At 40.0% G+C, this 13,301-nt stretch overlaps 1 protein-coding gene across 2 annotated transcripts in view; it reads right to left on the reverse strand.

Moving 5' to 3' along the window:
- Nucleotides 1–5,622: 5,622 nt before the first annotated feature.
- The window catches only part of LOC113128026 (endonuclease V), a 58,841-nt gene continuing 51,162 nt past the window's right edge, over nt 5,623–13,301 (reverse strand). For both annotated transcript variants that reach the window (XM_026303059.1, XM_026303058.1), the window contains exon 9: nt 5,623–6,129. The gene's annotated coding sequence lies outside the window, so the exon portion shown is untranslated. The remainder of the gene's footprint in view (nt 6,130–13,301) is intronic.

Genomic DNA, 13,301 nt, shown 5'->3' on the forward strand with positions numbered 1-13,301 from the left:
CGTTTTTAGTTGAGGTCAGACATTTGACACTAACATAAACTGTATCAGAGGGGGCCATGCAGCTCACAATGAATGTGATCTGCACATTAATATTGTGACTGTATTGACAGTAATATTATCGTGTTGATTGAAATGTTTTAAAAATGTGAGAAGTCTAGTGTTATATTGTTATGGAGTGAGGTTTAGTTCCAGTTTTGGACTTTTATTTTGGTTAGTTTCCTGTTGTTCTCCTGTGTCGATTTTGGTTAGTTTTATGTTCATTAGTTTGATCAGTTTCACCTGTGTTAGATTAGTCCTTCTTTCTGAGTGTATTTAGATCTCCCGAGTTTCTTTGTTCTTTGTTGGAGCATTAACTTAATGTATGTGAGTTACCTTTGTTCAAGGATGGTGTAGTTTAGTTTAGTTTTGTGTTTCGAACGCTGAGTAGCGAATCTGTTTGTACCCGCCTGTACGCCGAGTGGCGGAGACATTATGTACAGTGTCTTGCCCGAGCCTGGTCGATCCAGGCTTAATAAAGCTTGTGTCTGCACTTGGGTCCTCTCCTCTCCTCCTTCATCACCATCACCAACCACATCTTAACATATATTAAAGTTCCATTACAAGTCAGCCAAAGACAGCTTATGCACAGCAAATGAACCACATGAAATTAATGATCCCTAGCAGTCACAAAGCGATTTAGAAATTTTATTTAGGTACATGCACTGAAGTCTGAAAGGAAGACAAATAATAAAAATTAGCGAAAACATCCAGTCAAGTTGCAATCACCCTCTATGGAAATCAACATGTGTCTACAGTGTAGCACCCTTTGTCAAGACAGCTCCACATAGGTTAAAGGTCAACCGATTCCCTGTCGGTTTCTCCCTGGCCTTCCTACCAATTACTGCAGTGATATCCCAAGGAAAGACAACTTGAGCCCTATTCATACTGAAAAAATCCCTTGCCTTCCTTTAACCACACACAGGTACCTCGCAACTCATTAAAAGTCTTTCTTCTGGTCTGTACTCCCCACCTAAGGGAATTCTGAGAATCTCTTCTGCATTGAACTGGGTCTCAAACTGATCCTCACATATAGGCAGGGGAGTCTCCTTATCAAGGTATTCACCAACATGCAAAACATATCCACTGCTTTGCAGCTGCATGCATTTTCTTGGAAAAATACCTAAAATGAGCTTAGCAGACACATATTACATGTGTAAAAACCAAGAAACAGTATTAAAAAGTAATATTTGTATAAAAAACAAGTGAAGGGCGGGTTTAAAATGTAAACTTTAAACACAGTAACATATAGGTTACTAATGTAAACATTAATACAACTGTATTTAATTCATGTGAGTCGGTTCAAGGGTCTTGGTATTGAGCATGCTCCCTCACTGTCAGACACTCAATGTGATTAGTTAGACCTGCGCATTTTCTGCTATGACAAGTTAAAATGTCTGAAAAAGATCACAAATATACATCTATTACAAAAGCTTTTATGTTGGGGGTGGATGTTTTTATCACTCTGAATCTATTTTTCTCCTAACCTTAGCAAGTTTTTTTGAAACCTAGTCAAACCTTATAGCAGTTACAATCAATATGTTTGGGTTTGGATGAAATCCATTTACAGTATGTACTGGATGTCAAAATGTCACTTGTAGTGATAAACCCACCTGACTCTGCAGTTCCCTTCAGCTTCATTTAATGCTTGAACATCTTTTCTTTTATTGTTCTGGTTTCACTGTTACTGCTCTCACCACCTTCTTTTACATACACAATATGCAGCTCTGATAAACTGTATGCACTGTATGCTACTTGTCCAGCATTAAACAGCAGAATTAGTGACTAACTGATGGACATCATGGGGTATTTAGTAGGTAAGTAGGTAGAAATGTCTCTAATGACATGGATGGGGGCCAAAAACAGAACTCAAGAAAGAAAGATATTTGTACTTACATCATAAACCTGGTCCTGGTCCTGTTTTTTTCTGGAGTTTTCCCTAACCTCCCACTACCCATCTGGTCTTCTGATGGACATTCCCTCTGACTCTGCTAACATGGCCTCATCCCAGAGCAATAAATACTGACAGTCTCCTGAATGACAGTCAAATGCGCTACATACCGATCCTAACCTACACCTCCACACCCTAAAGTTCAGTTTCATGAAAGGGCACACAAACTGTCAAATTTACATCTAAGTCCTTGTATGATGGGCTGCACAAGCAATATCATCTGGCTGATAGAAGCTTTGGATCAGGAAAGGCTGCTATGGGTCATTGTGGCAGCCAGTGACAAATTATGTATTTTGCCATGCAGCACTTGTTTTAATCTGCTGCTGAAAACTCATTTTCAGTAGTAAAAAGAACATGAAAAAGGACCTCCCAAAGTCCTCTGGTATTTCAGTATATTTCCACCACAATTATTGTCAATTTTACTTAATTGTCCTTGTGAAACACAGATTGCACCTGTACAGTCTCAAATTATACATCATCTGCTAAGAGGTAAACAGCAGCATGGGAGCCCTACTTGGGTGCAGGAGAGACCACCAGGAAACAGGCAAGGATGCAGATCAATCTCTTCACCAAACAGAATCCCTAAATGGATTCCTGCACGAGACCTATGGGGATTCTCAGCTGGTGTCACTTGACACACTAATACAGGTGTCACTTGACACACTAATACACACAAGCACATATTAAACCTGTACATGAGCAAACAGTGCCCCTAATGCATCAAAGATCATGACCTTCAGCCAGAAAGGCACAAAGGGAGGAGGTGTGTTCTTTCTGTTCTTCTTCTGTGTGGTTCTTATATGATGCAGTTCCTATCTCAGCTCCTTTAATAGTCATCAAGCTGAAAACCACCACGAGGTCCAGGTATACTGTAGCTTTTCCAGGGGAGAGATACCAACAGACAGTTAATATTTTATGTCTGCTGAGTCTTTCAGTGCACAAAGACCTAGGGACCACATGAAACTATTTGATGATCAAACCAACGAGTGGGAAATCAGCTGTATGAAACCCCCCAGGACAGAAAGGGACTGAAAGCACTATATCTCTTCATTCTCTTGGAAGCCAGTCTGCCAGAATTGGAAATTGCCAAACAAACAAGCAAAGTGTAAATCTGTATCCAGTCTCTGTGCTGCTGTGCAGTTAAGCACATATGATAGCACGTGTGTTTATTCACCAACATACTGACCTGAGAACAGGTAAGGGTTAGCATTATGCAGAACAGAGGAAGAATCTTTAGACTCAGAGCAGAGACAAATTTAAGCCATAAAGATAACGACTTGACTGATCCAAACTGAGCCAAGACCCACAATTAGAAAAGAAAATCATCTTAAGGCACTTTACATAGAAACCCATCAAATTCCTTTTGAGCAACCACTTGGTGACAGTGGGTAGGAAAAACTCCCTTTAACAAAAGAATCCTCCAGCACAAATAAGCTCAGTTTGGGCGGCCACCTGCCTTGACCGGTTGGGGTGAGTGGATCGAGAGAGAAAACAACAGCAAAAACAACAACAACAAAACACAGGACAGCATCAACCACTAAGAATATAAAAAATAATAGTAGGCCTTCTGTACTGAAAGAGCTTGGTCAAAAAGATGTAAACAACATTGAAACACAACTTTGAAAGGAAGGCCGTCGTTTATAGTTTTAAAAATGTAGATGTTGCAGTTCTGTTATGAAGACTTGGGACCTCATTCTGGGTTTTTGCACAGAATGAAAACCACCGTTTACAGCACAGACACGTTCTCAGTGGAAAAATCCAGTATCAGAGTGGAAAGCAGGAGAAATGACAAGTACTATGACCTATTCTCACATACAAAAAGATATATGAATATTGTAATACCACAAGTTTTGTCATTTGACTTGACACTTTACCTCCACTTTGTGACTGATGGCATAATTTGATGGCGTCCTAAATGACAGAAGACTTGGGTTAAACCTATTACATCTGAAATGACCTGATTGACTTGAGACTTGACCAGTATCTGTTTGGATCAATGTTTAAAGGGCAGTATTAACCCCTCTCTCTGTGTGATAAATATTACATATGACATTGGAAGTTTGTGCCTGTTTTCTAGAGGCTATCAGAGGTAATTATAGGAAATGTAAGAAATCACAAACTGATGCAGAAATAGAGGAGAGCGGTTAATACACAAAGAAAGCAATGATTACAAAATGCCCTCAGTAACTCACCTTTCTGGGACTTCTTTAATCTCTCATTTGCTTCTCTACATCTTTGTTTCTCTTTAAAGAGCTAAAGAAATTCCTCATGCTGCTGCAGAAGCCTGTGCAAACTTTTGCTCTCTATCTATGTAGCTCGTCTGCGCCAATCAAAAGAGAACTGAGCACGCTTCTCTCTACAGCCTGCCAGCATGGCCCTCACTCTTTCTCACTCAGCAACGTTTGTTTGGCTTTGCTGCAGTGAGAACATTTTCAAGGGCAGCCATACTTCTGGGCAACTTCTCATTTGGCAGAACGTGAAAACTTAGACAGATTGACCTCTTAAGCTTTTCTTTAATTCTTGTCCCAGGCTATCACAGACTGTTTCTCCTCATTACGTAAGGTATGATACAGAAGACAGGTGTCACTCCTCCCCATATTACTGTATTGTCCCAGTATAGTCCATTGATGCACTGTTTTTCTATGATTATAAAGATCAAGGATATGGCCTTGTAAAAAACCACAGGCACAAGTCAGAAAATCACTTTTTTTTTTAACAACAAATGAAACCTGCAGCAAGGGACAGCTAAAAAGCAATTAAAAAGCTCTAAGATGTTGAAAAGAGGAACAAATTGTGACATTGATTATCAGTTCCTTCCTGGCCAGTGAAGTACACAATCAAAGCAGAAATCCAGTTAAACAGGTCTACTAAAACAGCCATATATCATGATGTTAAATCCTGTAGCTTTAACACTCCTTAGTGATTAGCTTTTTTACCTTGTGAATAATAGAGAGAGGGATTAGAAATGACTTAGACTTTCAGTGGGTAGAACATAAGAACACATTCTGTTCAAATGCTGCTGTGGTAAGTTGCTGTTATGAGACAGCAAAAAGCTTTCAAAGTGGATCAGAAAGCTTTGGATTCACCCCGATGAAAAGCATGCTGGATGGAACTGTGCTAAACAAAAAAGCACAGTTATCATTATAAACTGCAGATTGTATGTGCCTTATGTAAAAAACCTTGTCCAAGGTATTTAAGGACCACTGGGCACAGCAGGGACTGGCACCATAGGGTCTCCACTCAAATGACTCAGTGTCATGCGGAAAAAAGTTGGATCTGTACACTGTACACTAAGAGCATGCAGGAGGAAATTATCCACCCTCCTCCCTCGAATGTCACAGTCTGTCCATACTCTACAGTGTGGTAGTGTCCTACGCTCTATACATTGCTCTGATGTGAGACTAGTCTGAATTCTCCACAAGCTGATCCTCTGACCCCTCCTGTTGATCAATACTGCCCCATCTGACCAATGCTATTCCTGGCCACCATCCCTGCAGAGTCAGCCCCCTCCTGCCCTGCCCTTCTTTTCCGCTTGCCTCACTGGGACCGGCCTGCCACAGCGGTTCCCACTGCCAAGCCTGACTCATTTTCAGAGAGACACTCGGTGACAGCACATTATGCACAAGGCCTGTGACTGGATGTGCGATACCTTGTTTATTGCTCCCGCATGCGGCAGTATGGGAACAGCTCACATGTATGTGTAATTCGACACAGTTCACATGCCCCACAGATATTAACAAATGACCACTAATCTAAAGCAGATCAAGGACAGTAATGATTTATTTACCAGACTCCCAGTGTAAAAAAGCTGACTGACCCAAAATGCAATGAGAACAGTATATAAAAAGAGTTGGTCTGACCCATATCCATCTTAAATATGGGGTGAGTGCATAAAAAGACCCAGTTAATCTGACAATTTTGTCTTTGCCCTGACCAAAAAAGCTACGTTTTTAAAACCACGTGAACATTACTGCACTCTCTCTCATTCCCTCACACAATCACACAAACACACAAACGCACACACACACACACGCACGCACGCACACACACACACACACACACACACACAAAGGAGTTGTAGTGGTCCTCTGTAGCTGCTGGTCTTTAGAGTTCTTGAGATCCTTCACTGCATCATTTGCAACCTGTAACAAGAGCAGAAGAGATAAAGAACAAATCTTTCATACCAATAAAAATAATACAGCACTCATGTTACTGTGTCAACAATGTCCAAAGACAAACAACAACCAAACTGCAAAGCTTTAAAGCTCTTAAACCAGACTCCATCCAACCAAAAACAGATAAAATTGCCCTTGAGAGTCAGTGTGAGTGTGTTTGTTTCTCAATGTGGCCCTGAGATGGACTGGTGACCTGTCCAGGGTGTACCCCTGCCTTTCACCCAAAGAGAGCTGGGATAGGCTCCAGCTGATCCCTGTGAACCTAAATAGGAATAAGTGGGTATAGATGATTGATGGATGGAACATAATAAGATCTACAACTTCATCAAAATATGTTATCTGTTGTAATTAAACCATGTTATCTGTTATTATAGAGCAGATACCCAGCCAGAGGACCCTCACCCTGTGCATCATCTCAAAGTTGGACTTCTGACTAATTTTTCCTGTTAGAATAAAGAGAAACTTTGGTTTCAGGTCAGGTCAGTCTTACATATTTTTGTCAAAAAAATTAAGATGTCATCAGGCATTCTCAAAATATCTTCCTTTTCACATACCCCATCTCCTGGCACCTTCTGACAGGTCCAAACTTCTGTGGAGCTCATCTCATCAGCAGAGATGATTAAATTAATTAAAACTGCATTTACTCTAAATTGATTTTACTAGTACTAAAAGTAGAAAATGTGTCACTGTGAATTTCTGGCAAGTTATTTCCTACACTGTGATGCTTGATAACCCTGACCCGGATCCATTACATGGAAAGCTTCCAGATGAAACAGAAGAGCTAGTTTAACTTCAAGGTGAGTTTAAACCAAGGGCCTTGTCACACAGTAGTGTACACATAACACATGAGGCCCATCAGCAGCACCTGTCATTATTTTCCCCCTGCACAGGCCTCAACCTGCCTCCACAGTCCAGTTAGTTTAGGCAATACAGCGACACAACATGAAGCAATTTGCTCCAGATATCCACCCAGAACATTTTTAGTGCATTACAGAGGCAATCACCATCAGCAAGTAAACTGGAGGATAGTGACACTGAGTGACAGAGCAGCGGAGAGAAAATAGAATCAGAGACTGTGTGAGAAAGACATTAATAAAACAGAAACGAGTGAGCTGGATAGGGAATGAGACAGAGAGCTGTGATCATGTTACAGGCAACCATAGTGCTGGTCAAGGTGCTGAATCGGCAATAAAGGGACAGCATAATAGAGTTGTAATGGCAAAAGGGTGGACATTGCATGAAGCTGACCCAGGGTCAGTGTTAGAGGAAAGACCCCGAGGCCCTCAATGTGCAGCTGCAGGGGGCTTTCACTGAACCTGAAGTCAATATACTACAGGACATATTAGTTTGTTAGATATGGGAATAATATGTCAAGACTGGTGATTATGGAGAAATGTTATTAGTTCTTTTGGGATTTATGTGCATGTGTGTTTGATGACTCAAGTGGCCATATTGTTTTCTGCAAAATCATCTCTGCAGGTGGAGCCTTTAAAAATACACACACAGCACCCTGGAATCTGTCCTGGCACAACACAAAACAGCTGGGTTTGTTTCTCCTCTTTTGTTACGAGTCGCTTTGCAGATAAAAGCGTTGCACTATTATAATTAATACTGTTGCTTATTTTCTCAGACACCTTCACAATAAAAGCTATTCAATAATAAGAATGCACAATTTGTTGCTGAAGCAGGTCTGCATATTTCGTACTGTGGCTTTAAAAAGTATAACTTGACATTTTGTTCACGTTATTGTAGTGGAGAGAAAATTTTTAACAGGTTAATTTCAAAAACAAATCTTCAACACAATAGAGTGTGCAAAAGGTAAAGGGGTATGAATACTTTCTGAAGCCAATGTAAAAGCATTTCTGTGCTTTTGGCTTTCTCTGTTTTGTTTTATCTTTTCGCTGGCTTGAAGTGAGCTAAGTCAAACTGTAAAAGGTGGTGTCACAAATTTCTATGAACCAATTGAAATTTAAAATTTAAATCAGCATCTGCTGACAACTGAGGGTCTATTTGCTCACATTTTCAGGCTGCAGTCAATCAAATACCTGCTGTTAACTGAACGTTAACGCGACTGTTGTTTTTTTATGTTGAATATAATTTAAAAAAACTATGTGAGACTTGAAAGTTTCACAGGCCTTAATATACAATAAAATTGCCTTCAGAGTTTATTAATAAGTAATAAGGTGATTTACTGCTTTGCTGTGGTTTCCCCAAACGCTTCCTGTTGTCACAGAGTAAAGACACTGCAGCTGATCAGAACTTAGCTAATGCAGGAGGTGGGCGAACAAAGAGGAAAACACAGCAAGAGAGCATCACTTCCTGCTCTTGCATAAAATATCAGTCTGACAACCAGTGTAGATCATACAACAAAGAAAATTTCTGTTTCACAAAGAAACATTTCTTGTTTTTGTTTGTTGTAACAGATGTAAAGTTGCTTGTATGTCATGTTGCAAGTCATTGATTTTTAATGTGTAGAGCACACAAAACTGGAAAAAATAAAGTAAACCTCGCTTAAAATACACACTAATAAGAACATCCTCAATGTCCAGTGAGGCGTCATTCACATGTGTGAATGGTGACACATGAAATTACACGTGTATGAGAAATACCAAGTGTTGCTTTATGGAACCAAAACCTTCTTTAAAGGGCTTTGAAGGATTATGACTCAGGCAATTAAAGCGGTGGCGTGTTACTCTAATAGGTTATTATGCATCTTTTCTAATTAGATATATGACACGATGATGCACGAGGGTGGCAATTCAAACATTTTACTTTATATAATTATATATTATTAATCCAAGGATTACAAGCATGCAGCCCTAATAAAGGATTGCAGCAAGCAGAAAGTGAATGTAGCAGGCAATGTTCAGTATCACTGGGTTTCTTTGCTCCAGTCTTCCTTGTACTGCTGACAGCACACACCACATGAGCTCTGTGTTAAGAGATACTGTGTGATCTACAAAGTGCCACATTGTTGATGCTAGAGATAACTTTTAAATTGAAACAAAAAAATAAATAACTAATAGAAAAATACCAAACAGCAGAACCACATTATCCTGGATATGCATCCTGTGATGCAAAAATCTCTCTAACTTTGGTCATCTTCAAGCTCCAGCTTTTTTAGGATTTTTTTCACATGAAAGAAAACCAAGTGCTGCAACTGCAACAACATATGATTCCAAAACATTCTGTGCCTGAAAGAAACCTGTTCCTGGTTTCTATTGGAGTTTGGAAAGACTTGATGTTGCTGTTTGACTGCTGATATAGCCAAATACCCCAAAAAACTCAACATTTGATATATTCTTAGTGCTGGACCAAGGTATACTGTGGAAACACAACACAGCAATAATTTATGTGCATACCCTTGGCCACAAACTTATCTTGATGACATCCAACTTTTCTCTCTACCTTAATAAGTCTCTACCGACTCTGATCAACTGCTGGGTGTGGTGGCAGAGACTCTGCAAAGGTTTGCACTTGCACCTTTTGGGTCCTTGTCCAACAGTGAAAACTCACAGTCTGTTATGAATGGGCTGGATTACTGGACATCTCCTTTAATTGATATTCCTACTAAAATCATTAATGGACTGCAGCTTATTTGACATTATTCTCAGAAACCAGTCTTGGCTAGTCCTTACTTTTAATATTGAATTCCATTTAAGATCCTCCCACTTTTGTCCAAAGTGGGACAACAAATCTGCACCACAAATCAGACATCCTTGCCTAGATCATTCACATCTAAAGGCATCCATGTGCTCCATCTTCCTTGAGTTCTCCTCAAATCTTAAGGCCTTTAAAATGTATGGATCTAAAAATAGAGGGCCTAATACTTTTGGAGTATCCTTTTTAATTCTCCATGCTAAGAGTTTGAGTCTCCCCCTTGTTTGTAGATCATAAATGGCTAGTTTGTAAGAACAGTATGTATTTTATTTTGTCTTATGTTGGAATTGTGTTCTTTTAAATGCAACCTTTATATTACATTTATTGTCCTCATAAAGTACTGTAAGAACTGTGCTTGTGTCTGGTGCCTATGATTCTTGAGCAGTTCTGGAGGAAAAGAGAATAAGAAAAAGAAGAAAAGGTTTAATCTTTGACCTTCAGCAGCCAGGTGCACCATCATCTCTGCTAACCTGTCTGGCCCTTGTGTCTGCACTGGACAGCCAAGGTCAGCTTTGCTTTCATGGAATGCCACAGTCGAACTGCATGTCAGATACACAACGTAAACACTTTAAAATACTTTTCATTTTGTTTTACGCCTTCATCTTAAATATCTAACCATCTTAAATAATTTTTATCTTACAGCATGGTTCTAGGGACGGCAGTGTTTGTCTATTAAGTTCCCCACTTAATTTCTTTCCTTACTACATAGAGAGTATTTCAGTCCAAACTGCAATACTCTATATATTAGCGGACTGACATTTGTGATTTTTGAAAGATGAATCTGACTGTTTTTCATGATCAGCTGATCAATATAAGGTTCATCTGTAATTATAATTTCCTTATCGAGCTTTCACACAGAATGCGTCAACAGCACTGCGGCGCTCTGACAGTCTAGCTATTTTGCCAGCTCAGTGCAAACATTGTGTGGGCCATGCGTTGAATCTAGTGGTGACGTCAGCACATGCCTGTTCTGTCTGAAAGGGCCTTTATGATTTAAATTATGATCAAGAACCTGTACAGCATATCTTCAAAGTATGCCTCAACTGTACTTTATGTTTAGTGATAATGAGCAAACATTAGCATGCTGACAATGAATATGTTACTATTGTCACTGTGAGCATTAAGCTGAATTTGTCCTTCTGCATTACCAAATTACATAACATCTATGGTGGCTACACAGGACCAGAGCTTACACCCCAGGCTACTGCATAACTTTTGTGCACCTCCTCAAAAACCTAACTACATGTCAGGCATTGATGAAGACACCCCATGAGGAATTCAAGAACTGTGAGTGGCTGCTTGTGTTATCCTCTGCCAATTTGTGACGCTGGCGCAGTTGGTTGAAAGTGAAGTCAACATTGAGAAGACTCTTCATAGTCTTCTCCATCTCAGCGACAACATCCAACAACGCAGCTGTTCTGCAAACCTTGCACTGAATAAATGAAGATAAATACAGTGGTTACATGGTGGTAGTTCCATTCAATAATGAGACCCAGCAAAACAACAATGTATGCTACCTGGATGTAACTCCAGTTCTACAAATCTGTGTGCGAAAGAATGTAACCATAGTTTGTGCAATATGGCAAGCACACATAAAACACATGCATCTAGTGTTACAGAAGCAATATCAATAGGTGAGGGCGACTTCTGCATTTTTTAACAGATTTGATCTTTAAGTATTTATACTGTGACTTCAACATACTTTGACAGAGGGCAAATGCACATCCCTTCTTGCACCACTTACATGTACGCCAGTAATTAAAGCAACTACTCTGAAAATGTGTTCAAAATCCGTATGCTACTTTAGAGGGCAGTCTTGATATAGGATGACCCTATTCTATTAAGAAGCTATAATTTACATGATAGATCACTATATCAGCCTGCATTCCTCACACAGGGTTACAAGCTAATGAGCAGAACACCACTGGGATTTTGTGAGCTTGGTAGTGCAGGTTGAAAAGAGTCTCAGTACTGTTTCAGTCATAACAAAAGGAGTAAAGCCAACAAATAGAAAACGAAAAAGAATGAAACTCAAAGTACCACACAACATGCCTGAACAGATTTCAGCTAGCCCCTGGATTTACTAATGTGCAATAATAAATTTTCACATGGTGACACATCCACGGCCACATGCACACAGACACAGGAGGGTACTTCTGCAAACACACGCAATTGCACACAACCCTCACTGAAGTCAGCACATTTCTAGATGGCCAACAGTTGCTTAGCCATGCTGGTCAGGCTTCAGGCATTACAATAGTACTGCACATAATATGAACCCACATACACGCACATTCACAAAGCTGTAAACATTAGCAATATTTTCCAATTTCCTCTGCAGGGCAGATGGGAGAGCAGTAGATCTTCAGGGGGGCTGAGCCTTTTACTGGTAATAATCTCCTTTACACTTCACACTGCCATGGAGATGAATCATGGTGTACAGAGTCACTGTGTGAGAGGAAGAAGGAAGGGGGCCCTGATGTGCCCTGCGAAGGCTGGACTTTACGGTGTGTGTGTGTGTGTGTGTGTGTGTGTGTGGCTTCAGAGGAGCAGAGAGAGGCCAAGGACCCTGTTCAGATATTGTCAGAGAATTAAGTGATGCAGATAAGGTCACCTGGAGTTGTATATACAACCCTGCAGTTGAGTATGATTTTTAGGCAGACCACAGATTCTGAATGTGTTTTTTGAGCTGTGAATACAAATATTTTGGTCTTTCTTATTGAAGTTCAGAGAGATACAGCACTGCATATACAAACTATTACATACAAACTATTAACTAGCATTAAAAAATAAAAAAATAAAATTATGTGTTTGTGTGTAGCTGCAGCTCTGCTTTCTCAATTGTGTGGGTTCATGAAAACCTTTTAAAAATGCTCACACACCAATATTTGGCCTCAAGGTCTTTTCATTTCACTACAGATCCACACCACTTTCAACTTCATCACACATTTTTCAACCTTTAACTAACCAAACAGCAACCTGACTCATAGTGAGTTTCTTTCATGCTCAAGTTTATCTAAAATGTCTGATTCTCAAGTAAAAGCAGACAGCTGATAGACATTAACTATAATATAGCTGATTTATTAATGAATGTAAGGAAGAAGAGTATGAAAAACATTTGATTGGCCACATCACTGAAACATTTACAGATGCAGATGTGAGGGAACTACTGAGACATCAACCATGGCAAACTAGATTTTGGACTGTATGAGCTGATGCAGTGTCAGGTCTCAGGTCTCCTCTGTGTGACGTTAGCAGTGACCTCATTGGTGAGGACATGGCAATGTGACAGAGACAGACACCTGCCAGGGAGCTGGTTCCCAGGAGATTGCTTCCAACCTACGCAAACCGGTGCATGACTTATGAAGAAAAAGACAGTAACTCCTAAATTTATAGGCGACATCTGCAGTGTGGTGACAGGCCGCAAGTCAAGATCAGAGGCTGAGTTTTCAGAATTTGTGTCTTCATGATTCAAAATT

Source organism: Mastacembelus armatus, chromosome 1 (genome assembly GCF_900324485.2).
Source record: "Mastacembelus armatus chromosome 1, fMasArm1.2, whole genome shotgun sequence".
Classification (NCBI taxonomy): domain Eukaryota; kingdom Metazoa; phylum Chordata; class Actinopteri; order Synbranchiformes; family Mastacembelidae; genus Mastacembelus; species Mastacembelus armatus.